General features: G+C 29.9%; 1 protein-coding gene across 4 annotated transcripts in view; it reads right to left on the reverse strand.

The window, feature by feature from the left end:
* The window catches only part of LOC113522859 (diuretic hormone 45), a 77367-nt gene extending 65893 nt beyond the window's left edge, over positions 1-11474 (reverse strand). For all 4 annotated transcript variants that reach the window (XM_026908701.3, XM_031913918.2, XM_031913919.2 and 1 more), the window contains exon 1: positions 11244-11474. The gene's annotated coding sequence lies outside the window, so the exon portion shown is untranslated. The remainder of the gene's footprint in view (positions 1-11243) is intronic.
* Between the last annotated feature and the right edge of the window lie 493 nt (positions 11475-11967).

Below are 11967 nucleotides of genomic sequence, written 5' to 3' on the forward strand. Positions count from 1 at the left end.
AGTGCGTACTTATATTTTCTTGAATAATCTTATTGACGTTATAAATGGGAGTTTATAAAAAAAATTTATTTGTACATTTATTACTCTTTCACGCCTAAAGACATTGACAGATTTCAATAAAACTTAATACACAAATGGACCATATTCTGAAATATCACATAAGATATTTTATATCTTAATTCATACAGGTAAAACCTCAGAATAAAGTTAGAGCCATATTTATATTATCCTATCGGTAGGATAATATAAACATGATTTTTAGAAACCGTGAAAAATTTGTGACTTTCATTAGTATTTTGTTCGGAATAGAAAAACGATGAAAACAATAAATATGAAATTAATCATCAATCGTCAAAAAATTAATAGGGAATCAACAGAGGACTAAACTTTGTTGATTGCAAAAACAATTATAAAAATCTATTTAGAATTGGCGACGTAATTGCGTAACAAAGCTACGATAATACAGACGGATTGAGAACCTGCTTCATTTAAAAATCGCTTAACAAGATATCACGAGTTTCTTGGAAATTTGTTTTTATTTCTGCGGCAAGTAAGATTGGCAGAAAGAATAAAATTAATTAAAAACGTTAATAGAGACGACTGCACTTATTCTGAATTACCTATCTTATCTGAACTTCCTGACATAGAAGGAAATGAAAAAAGTTTTAAAGTGATCTGTCTAAGGGAAATCATTAAAACAAATAATTAAGAGACATCAATTAATATTATGCCGTGTATTATATTTATAATAGGATGCGTTCTTCTTGAAACATCACCAAAGCGTAACTGCGATTGCCAACTCATCTGCTAAGCGTGGTAACTACTAGCAAAATCCCTCTTATGGTAGAGGCCTAAGTTCAGCAGTGGACAGTTAATGGCTAATATAATATACTATATTAATTAAAATATTACAAAAAGTTGTAGGTCGTAAAATTATTATTTGATTTTTGATTTGTCTACCTGCTAAACAATAATTAATACAACATATAAAACATGTAACAAATAGCTATGTTTACAGTTTTACAGTATTACTTCCACGTTAATTTATGTGAGATTACCTATCTACCTTCTGAACTTCTCATATAGAAGGAAATGAAAAAAGTTTTAAATTAATTCCATAAGCATAGATATGAGTATAAGCTAAATTAATTATTTTATTTGTTACCTCTTAGCGAGTAGACGGTTCAGCAATCCATACCACTTCAAGCAATGTCTAAAACTTTGTAATATTTGAATCAAGAAAGACATCTAAGCTAGCGTTTATCTCTCCTCTAGACAAATAGCAAACGTATCTATCGACAGAAATTAGATAGATAGATAGATACTCTTTATTGTTTTCTCCAAAAGATTACAAGAAGCTTTAATGTTATCGTTTTTCACAACCGAAACATAAACAAAAACGTATTATACTGTTGAGAATACGATATTCCGAACCCAGCAATCAAATCATAAAAAGTAACGATTTAAAGAAGCTTATAAACAAGTCTGTTTGAATAAACTATGTCTGTACATCCCGATCTCACGGTCCAAGTTGCGGGTTCAACTAGTCTTCAATATTTTGCTTCACATCCCACTCCTTTTTGCAATCTATACAGAATAAGCCTATTTATATTTATATATAAATAGGCTTATTCTGTATGTTAAATTTGTAATTTTACCTTGATTTATATATTTCATTAAATTATATTATAGATAAAACTTTTCTCTTTCAACTTTCATTTGAAGTTTTATGATTTTACTTAAAGATATGTAATAATTACTTCCAATGAGGATTTATGGGAAATAATGCCCACAGCCACCTTTTACTATCACATCGCTCGCCTTTGACAGGAAATTCATCCTTACACGCTGAAATCTAAATAGTCGCGTGCATTGCAGTTTCAAAGAAGTCTCCTTCCACGAACACTCAGACTGTGGAATGAGCTCGCCGCCGATATTTTCTCTAGAGATTGCAGTAAGGGATTCTTCGGAGAGTAATGTATAAAGGTTTCTACAGGGTCGGCAATACGCAAATAACACCCCTAGTGTTACAGACCTCCATAGGCTACAGTGACCGTTTACCATCAAACGAGCTTTATGCTTATTTAACACCTTCGTAGTATAAAGTAGTAAATTTTAGGTTTTACTTCATAGTGACGTAAAATAAAATATACGTACATATTATACACCGTAATGGTGACATCATTGCTTATAATAACCAAATATATTTCTATTTTTTCTGTTGATAATGGACAATCGATAATGATAACGTTAAGCATTGAACAATATAGAGTTTCAAGAGAAACTTGACTCTACGTAGCGCCCAGGTAATTACTCTTAACCATAGCTTGGTTAAACTATAACGAAAGAACAGTACTAAATATAGACTCTAACTATTGTGGGTTTGATCTTAATCAATATTTTGGGTTTACGATAAAATATCACCTGCTCTTTTAAAGATTATTATTTTCATTTATGTTAAGTTGGGAGTAAACTCTATTTTTTTTATTTAAGAATTTACCTTATCAGGGCAATATGATATCTTTAATATTGAAGTTATATATGTAATTCACGATATTATTAATATTTTAATATTTTTAAGTTTCTTTTATAATATTGACATTTTAAAGACAAAGTATGTGGTAAGCGGTCAAAATTTTGACCCATACTACGAACAAAACAAACGTCAAAAAGTTTTTCCCATTTTATCAGTAATCTGCAAATCGAAATATTTCTAAATAATTATAATTAATTACTGAGATAATTTATTTGTTTATTTAAGCTACTCATATTTTCGCTCCCTTTTTTCATTAAAATATTTATTTTAAAAACAATTTTTGAAGATTTCTATTATTTTTCACTAAAACTGGATGATTTTTTTTTTAATTAAATACAGAGCTACTCTGTACCGCTGTAAAGTACTCATGTTATTATGGTACGCTACTGTTCTTTGCCATATTATTATCATAGAGCTCTTGAAAACATTTGAGAAGTTTTCACACGGTCGTAAATCCTCGTCGCAGTAGAAATGTCCACATAATATAATATACCTATTTTTATGCATATTTGGAATTTTTAAGTTGTATTATAATATATCCTTGTATTATTTATAAGAGTAATTGTTTAAATGATTAATTTTTTAGGGACCATAATAATATAAATACTCATTCATTATGAAATAAATGTAAATAACATAACTGAAGAAAGGGATTCGATTGTACATTTTTATCTCTTAACGGATTTTGATTATTAATTTTAATTGAAAGACTTTTGCTCCCATTTTAAGTCCATGCAAATTTCATAAAAATTACAGTAGACATTGAGGAACAAAATCCCTAAATTATGAAATAAATACATAGGTCTACATAGAATACATCTAGTAATTAAATTCTTTTAGGTATAATAAATTTTGATTTCAAAAATTTATAAGCAGAATTTATACAAGTCATCGAAAGAACCTGTGTAGGTAATAAAACACCGAAGTAACCGAATGTGGTATCATTAAATTCTACTTTCCTGGGATTGAGTACGAATTTCCTCCGTAATCGGTTCTAATTTTTTGTTCATTAAATGATTACCGCACGGAATACGTATAAAAGTAACTTGGTAAATCCGTATTGTTCTTAGAATGAAAAAAAAAACTTCCAAGTCTTGTCATTCGACAAGAATTGGGAAAGTTTTTTTCTCTTGTCGAGTATTGAAAAATATTCAATATCAAAATATAATCAATTGAAGTAATATAAATAATAATATGACCTGTCTCTCTTCAGGATAAAATACAAACCGTTAAGTATCCTATTAAGAGACTGTTCTACTAGCGAAACTAAATATTTTCTTAAAAGAACTATACTAACATGAGGCATCCAGCTGTTAATATCGAAGACTCAACTTATTTAATCATTTTTGAAATTTTCATTCATGAAATTTTTTACCTAATATATTCTGTAACAAGAGGAGATTTTTTATTTTGAAATCGAATTTATTCTGTGTAATTTTTTAAAGGCGTCGTCTTCTGTATACGTACAGATAAAGTGAATTTGAATATGGTCAACAAAAGAAAACTGATTCTTCGGTGATGGAACTCACTAATAACAAACCAAATTAATCCGAATTACTTATGATAGATTCGCCAATTGTCATAGTGAATTCTAATATGTTCAGCAAAGTATGGGCAAGTCGATTATTAGTTTTTATTGATGTGTTTATAGACCAGAACAGCAAAACACAGGAGACCAATGTTTCTGACTATCTCAATCAGTAATAGTAGTGAATGTAATTATTAAATAAAAAAATATATTCAATTAAATATATTATATTTATTTTATTCCAATAAATATATTTATTTTCAACTTACTTCAAAAAGAAGGAGGATTACGATTCAATTTAAATTTTTCTTCTATTCGTTAACTCGTAACACAGAGAGTTGTAAACTTATTTAGAAAATCCTATTTATCTGTAAGTATATCTTACAGATCGGTCCCATAGAGATTTTGATGTCAGTTTTTTTTTTGTGAAACAAAATCTTATTTACATATAACTTTAAATACCTACTAAAATATATGAGAAGCAATATGTTGTGAAGACAGATTTACGAGTATATGTGAATATATCGAGACACTGCAGCTGGGTTTATGCATCGTGCTCTTTATAGCCTGAATTTAATCTGGAACCAATTATCCCGCTGATGGCTGAAAAATTATCTATACCTTATTCATTTAAAAATAAGTAGTACATATAAATTCCAATTTTATTTTTATAAAGATAAAAATAATATTGGAACGCAAAACATTAAGTTTATTCCATAAATCTTCTCTAAAATTATGAGAATCTAACTAAAATAATTAAACTAATGGCAAATAAACATGTATTCTAAATCAATTATTAATTAACTGTATATATAATTAATTAATTGTATACATACTTATAAGTATATATAAATATATAACTATTATGATTAATTGTTACTGCTTACAGGGTACGGAAATATAACACCATAATCCTCAGGAATAGCAACGCATGAAGGTTACCATAAGCACATATTTTGTGATATGCATGAAGCTTTCGCCTCTTGATCTACAGGAGATGGTTACCACATCCATCATTCATTTGCCATTCTAAGATCATATAAAACTTATAGAAACTTTTTATATATTATTTCATATACGTCGTCTTATACCTACCTATTGTTTAGTATCAGACAAGGATAACGATAGTTGTAGATATCCTAACTTAGAGAACCTGGCCGCATCCCAAACTTTCACAAAACAAAACATTGAGATCTGATCCGATCTAGTTTTTTAAAGTTCGTTTTTACTTATTATTCTTATAATTAACTTTTATTAGTATTATTTGTTATAATTGAAAATCACTTAACAAAAATCCAAAGCCGAGACCAAAAATATCGTCAAGAGATCTTTAATTTGTTGGTAAGTGGCCTTTTGTCAAATTCAAATAGGCCGTTCCTCTCTGTAATTGATTTATGATTAATGAAGAAAGATATTTCACCTAGTATGTATAGATATTCCAATAACCAGAATTCCATATTTAATTTTATTATAATTTCTTCATTACTATATAGGTAACTAATATAGACAATGCCTATTTATGAGCACGAATAAAAGAATAATTTATTAGTACTTAATCACATAAGCAAACATATTTAAACTATGTTTTAAGAGCATTTCAATATTCTCTTTCGATCAGGAAAAAAATGAAAAAAATACAAATGAGGTCTTTTAAATCTGAAAAACTCATTTCTGTATTCCCAGTATTTTTGAATGTAAAATTATGGTACTGGCACAAATACGAGTTTGTGGTTTTTTCCACAGAAATCTGTTACATGTAAAATGTGTATGAAGCTATACGCACTGCGGAAAAAATCGAACGATGATAATAAGTATTCAATACGCGTGAAAATTCTCAACACTTTTATACGAATTATGATAAAAATTTGAACAACATGTGTTAATATCGTAGACAATACAAAGACAATTCCTACGTGAATGAAGGTAACCACTCCCTAAAGTGTCTGAAGTTTAATTACTTGAAAAGTTAATTATGCTCTCATTATTGCTTATGGCAACTCTTGGGGTGTCAATGGAGGAGAAAGTTTAATGTGCACTTAACTAGGTACATTGGCTGAACCTAGCATCAATACTGAATTCATAATTTAAAATAATATTGCATCTCTCAATACTGAAATGGGGTAAATCTCGAATATTACCCATCGCTTTTGCAGCTGCCTCCATTTTAAAATTAGAAATACCTGTCACCCTTGAAACTAAGAGTATGTCTGATAGCAATATAATTAGATAAAAATGATATTTTCATGAATAATATTCCTTAAAAAAGAAAATTTAATCGTACGTTACACAAACCAATTCGGGCTCGACAGTAAGTACTTAGATATAAACAAAAGTATCAAAGTGATAAACTCCGCAGTGAGTCTTGCCACTATGGCCGCAAACTTGTGGTAAAAAGTTGCACGGATGTTACCGACATAACGAAGTGCTAAGACTTATAAGCCCACGATACGATTCACACTTCAACATTCTGAGATTGTTGTCACTTGCCATATCGTTAGTCGTCGTAGTATTATATTATATGTATTTATATATTTCATTATTAAGAATTGTTGTTGATTTTTTGTGCAATAAATGTACCAACCTAAAACATTATGTTGTGTGGTCCCGTCATAAAATAGGCCACCCCTTCCTTTCTCGTGGATTTCATAAGAGGCGCGGACTTAATAGGAGAGGATGGGCAGCAACATTCCTTTCAAAACATCACCATAGCCTAACTGTGGTTGCTCACCCGCTCTATACGGGTCCGCTCGCATAACAACCCGAAATCATTCACCTATAGATACTTAAGGTAGGTAGGCGCTATTTAGTAAAAAATATCATGGGCATCACAAAATATATTGCAATACCCATATACCGGTATTGCTATACATTGCCACTCCTGATGAAAAACATACCTCCATCCTCAGAGAATGTTATCCTATCTAACTAAAAAGACATAATTCAAATAATGTTAATTGTAAGTACGTTTGAATAGTTTCTTTTATAATTCTAATTGCCTTATCCGAAAAGCAGTTTCATCTGAGAAGAAAGTGAAAGAGCCTGCTGTTGCTGTTTTCAAATAAGTATACAATTGTACACATTTGCTCTTTAGTGTAAATATAATCTATCAAATACAAAAAAATCTGAATAATACAATATAACACACAATTAGAGTTAAAAAACAAAATAAATCAATCGTAGTGACTAGAACAGGCCAATTTCTACTAAAAGATTTCATTCAGGAGCATGACGGTTGAGCCACTGATCATTGCATTCATCTAAAATCGAGCATATGAATTACTACTTGATAACAAAAAAAAAACCATTGTGTACTGTATGTGGCGATTTCGTTACAAATTATATATATTTTTACAACACAGGCGGCACACGTGCATGCGGCTAACCTGATAGTAAGTGACTACCGCCGCCCATTATCACCCACAACACCAACGGCATTGCAGGTGTGCTTCCGGCCTTTTAAAAAGGAATGTGTTCTTTTCTTGAAAGTTATGTTATATCTAATATAAATACATTTAGTTTTACATTTTTTTTATTGCTTTCCTATAATATAGAACTAACATTATAAATTTCCAGCTGCTGAAACTTTGACTGTACGTCGAAAAATCAGTACTATTGAATAATTACCCTATCCGAGTTCTTCTGCTATATGACGATAGTTTAAATTAAGTGAGTACAACAATTTCATGAATTCAATTATAAATTAATAAATAATTTTGAATTTTAGGTCAAATATAATATTTATTATTTAAGATTACTTCTAATAAGAATTCAATTAATTCAATAAAAATATATACCTATTTCTTACAGCTTTATCTTGAGCGTTAATTGTTTACTGACCGAAGTATTTTAGAAAAATCATATTTATTAATGATTTTTTTAAAAGTTTTTTAATAACGAAATAGAACATTAATCTCGTAATAACATTCTTACTAACATACGAGTATCGTCGAAACTGGTTTGGATTTTTTTTTATACCTCTGAGGTGGCAAACAAGCATATGGTACTGATGGTACACATACACATGGTATGCATGACATACTGATGGTAAGCGGTTACCGTAGCCTATGAACGCCTGCAATACCAGAGGTATTACGCGCGCGTTGCCGACCCTAAAGAAACCTCTTTACCCCCCTTTTGAAGAACCCCATGCTGTAAGTCTTGGGAAAACCTCGGCAGGCAGCTCATTCCATAACCTGAGTGTTCGTGGGAGAAAACATCTCTGAAACCGCGTTGTACGCGACCATTTAGGCTGTAAGGTATGAGGGTGAACTCCCTGTCGATGGCGAGCCCTACGATGATAGAAAGTGGCCGTAGGCATCATATTGAATAATTCCTCTGAGCACAATCCGTTGTATAAGGGGTAGAACACGCAGAGTGAGGCAAAATCTCTCCTAAGACTTAAGGGTTCGATACCGCTTGCAAGCCTGGGATCATCGACTATTCTCATAGCTTGGACGAAATAAGTATTGTAATTTTTAAAAGCAAGTAAAAAGTAGAGTTGTGCCACCATTAATGAGCATAATAGGTATATCCCATGGTTAACATTTTAGTTAATTGTTTATTATTAATTTACAGATATGCAGACATTGCTACGCTTTGATATAAATGATGTTATATCGATTCAAATTTTAATTAATCACAAGTTTATTCTACAAATGTGCTTTGAGTTTCGTAGTGATTCGAATGACTTTACGAACAACATCCAGCTTTTTATATGACTATCCGTCAACTCTACAGTTTAATAAATTAGTCCGTCTACCGTACCGTTAGATATTTGATAATTAGTGATAATAAGTCAAAATATCAAAATGACTTTTGTGATCTTCATAACACTATAGGCATTATAATTTTAACCAAGAATACATGATACACAAACAATGGTTAAGGCTTTTTCAATAAACTATTCCGTTTAACAAATGTTTAAATGGTCCTTTTTCCATAAAAATGCATTAAATAATAAATCTTTTAATTCCTGTTCTCTCCTTCGATAAGCAACTACTTGTTTCATTCTAGATTTTCGTATTATATCAAAATAGATACTTTAAATATTGAATTAGTCTTAATTCGGTTAAGTCTACACTGAGATTTATATATAATAACTCTTTATAAATTTGCGGATTTAAAGATTTCAAACACCGAAAATAATTATAAAAAAATTGAAGTAGATAAATGAAATAAAGAGAATTGCTCATGGAATAATAACGTAGTTCTAATTAATTAATGTAAATAAAACTAAAATTGTACGTTCAAAATGTTACAAAAAATATTATTTTTGCAAATTTCCTTCTAGCAAAAGTTTGAATACATACACAAAAATTGTAAAATCGTTTATTCAACTAATATTACTTCATTTTATTTATTAGATTAATTCATATTATTTATTCGGTGAAATAAGAGAATAAACTAATATGTATGCGCAAATACTCCGCTGCACTAATTATTCAAACACTTCTGAAGTCCATTCATTGTTCCACTCGATCCCACTTAGAAGCCGCCGTTTGTTCCGTCGCATACCTACCTACATCGTACAAACTTTAGCCAACAATATTATTCTTATTACTTTGTCCCATTATACAAAAGTTATTTTATTGTAGATAAATACTAAAAAGTGACTCAATTCAGTATTTTATTAATTAGATTTTAATATTTAAATGATGAGCAACCCTTATTCATTTCCATGTCTTACTTCCATCCAAATAGGTGCTTAATTACTTTCTTCTAAATAAAAGTGGAGTTTATCAAGTTTATTTATTTTACTCTTTATTGCACCATTTCATAATGATTGAGAGTGTTAAAGAATAAAGACTATTTTTACAATATAAGTCGTTCTATAGATCACTCATCAGTTATTCGCCGTCGGTAAGTAAAATATCCATGCAATTTAGCACATATAAATGAGACGGCTAATCTATATTATGATTTCAGTGAGCTAGTCATTATCAGACTAGAACAGGAATGTGGTTATAGGAACTTTATAATAAAACAATACAACCCTACTGAATTAGGGCTCGTTTATTAACTCGTTTATTAGCTCGTTTATTGACTTAACAAATAATTATCTAACAAATGCTGATCAGGATGACCATGGAGCCACAAGTTGTAAAAAATATATTTAAATATAATTATTGTTAGTAAAGTTTTAATCTTAACAAGTACATTTAACTGAAAGTATTACGTTTTAATGTAATTTTACTCGCTCCCAACGTTCGAGAAATATAAATGAAATCACTTTTTCATTACCTCCCGGAAAACTAATTCTATGTCTCAATTCAAAAATTAAATGTAGAAACTTATTACAGCTATCTATACTATTATCATTTAAAGGTGAAAATAGTATCGACATTAAATATATTTTGGAGTATGTAATATAGATACATACATAAAAGGTGTCGGAACAAATACTGTTTGTGTGAACATAACGAGATACGGATTAAAAGAAAGCAGATTAAATAAAAAATTTTAAAACAGAGATAACGAGAAAAGTTTGTCAGTGATATTTGAAAGCTACCGTTATTTGTATAATGAACTGGATGCCTGGACAGTCGATACAAACAAACATGAAACAGACTGAGCTCTTTTTATCTCAATACTTCATTAATTTAAATTATATAAATTGTATCAAATAATATTGGAAAATAAAATATAGAATATATGAATGATAATAAAATGCGAAAAAAAATATGTGCACACGTATCACAAATTTTAAGTTTAAGTAAATTTAGAAAACATTACGTCGCCCAAATAATGGAGGAAGACAAGGCTGATAAATAAGTAATAGACAATAAAGAAAAATTGCTAAACGTTAAATGTAAAAAAAAAAAATTTACGTGCTTACCCTACTGTATCTGCCTGTGCTTACAATTCACCAATATTTCATATTAAATGAAAAAATAAGTTTTAAAATTATTATAGCATACAAATACGTGAAATTTAGATTCTAAAACTTATACAATTTATATATCGTTACTAATTTGTAAATCCTATTATTAGATTTTTATTTTCTGTCTTATTTTACATAATAGAAAATGCGTAGTGCTTTTTAAAGTATTTATCTATTGGTAAACTATACTGTGAATTAAACTAAATGGGTATAAACTTATATCAATTTCCGATAAAATAGAACAAATTTCTATTATCATAAAACTATTGTTAAAAAGTAGAAATTAATTGGTTGCTCACCTTTGACACGCAGAGTTTTGCTTGCGCCAACAACTTCAAAACTTTAGGAAAAGAAAGTTCGCGATTTTTATCAAAATGTTTGTACACCAGGAGACTCAAATACAACTCACTGAAGCAGATAATATGAAATGAGTGTCGAATAAAATATATTAAAGATGTACTTAGTGGATTTTATCCGTCGCCGAGTCCTCTGTTGGAACGTTTGGGCGCGTGAAGTTGTGAGGCATCGAGTTCGGCTCGCGTGCTTATATCTTGCAGTGAGAGAGCCTCGCGCGCATGCGTCACGATCATTCATGTCATCTCTTCTCAATGACTAGCCCACAAACGTTATCATTTTTTCCATAGTAATATGTCAATAATTAAAATGTACATCTAGTCTCTGTTATACTATATATAGTAATATAATAAAGAGGAAAGATTTAATTGTTTGTTTGTTTGTACTGGATAAACTCAAAACTGCTCAACCGATTCATTCTTTTACCTATCAAAAGCTACATTATCAGCGAGTGATATAAATATATTATTTTCGAACATTCTATCTATCCATGCGAAGCCGGGTCGGATTGCAAATATGTTATAAACTAAATAGATTAGTAGATAATTAGTCCATTAATTTTTTTATATGATGACAATTGAATGGTAAACTCGCATGCCCTATTGGTATACGCTGATAGGGTCGAATAAACGATAATAAGTGAGGATGAAGTCAAGTTAGGTTATCGGC

The sequence above is a fragment of the Galleria mellonella genome, unplaced genomic scaffold (assembly GCF_026898425.1).
Source record: "Galleria mellonella isolate WM207_F2 unplaced genomic scaffold, CSIRO_AGI_GalMel_v1 utg38, whole genome shotgun sequence".
Lineage (NCBI taxonomy): Eukaryota > Metazoa > Arthropoda > Insecta > Lepidoptera > Pyralidae > Galleria > Galleria mellonella.